Raw genomic sequence first — 976 nt, 5'->3', positions numbered from 1 at the left:
TTGTTTTCGTCGGTTTAGAGTCTTTTAGTTGAGTCTAGTTTCATATTTTAAGTTTGGTGTCAATTGCATGCTTTTGTTTTTTCTTCTAATTTTTTAATTTGCATGTCTTTAGCCCATTTTTTGATCCGTAAAAATTCTAAGTTTGGTGTCCTCTTTGTGTTTTTCCTTTAAAATTTTCGAAAATTTGTGTTTGATTTTCTAAAAATTTTAAGTTTGGTGTCATTTTTGTTGTTTTTCTCTTTCCTCACTTAAAAAAATCAAATCTTTTTTTAAAATAATTTTCAATCATATATTTTCAATTGCTAATTTCAAAAATCAAATCTTTTTCATAAAATTTTTCAATCATATCTTTTTAATTGCTTTTTTTCAAAATCTTTTTCATTAACTAATTGATTCAGTTCCCAATTTGCCTTTGATCTTATTTTCTTTTAATTTTCGAATTTTTATTTTATTTTCCTTTTGTTTTTATTTTATTTTTCGGTTAATTCAAACAAAATATATATTTTTATCTATTTGCAATCCATATCATTTCCCTTTATCCATTATGGACCTAAGTGGGATTGATTAGTCCAGAAGGACTCTGGGGTCATATGCTAACCCCATTGCAGCTGCATATGGGAGTAGTATCTGTACACCTCCCATCAAAGCAAGCAGCTTTGAGCTAAACCCTCAACTCATTATCATAGTGCAGCAAAATTGCCAGTATTCCGGTCTTCCTCAGGATGAGCCTACTGAGTTTCTGGCACAGTTCTTACAAATTGCTGACACAGTACGTGATAAAGAGGTGGATCAGGATGTCTACAGACTATTACTGTTTCCATTTGCTGTAAAAGATCAAGCTAAGAGGTGGTTGAATAACCAACCTACAGCAAGCATAAACACATGGAAACAGTTATCAGACAAATTCCTGAATCACTTTTACCCTCCAAAGAGGATGACACAGCTAAGGCTGGACATCCAAGGCTTTAAACAAGAG

The sequence above is a fragment of the Arachis duranensis genome, chromosome 1 (genome assembly GCF_000817695.3).
Source record: "Arachis duranensis cultivar V14167 chromosome 1, aradu.V14167.gnm2.J7QH, whole genome shotgun sequence".
In the NCBI taxonomy this organism is placed as follows: domain Eukaryota; kingdom Viridiplantae; phylum Streptophyta; class Magnoliopsida; order Fabales; family Fabaceae; genus Arachis; species Arachis duranensis.
Note: the sequence above shows the minus strand (reverse complement) of the source record.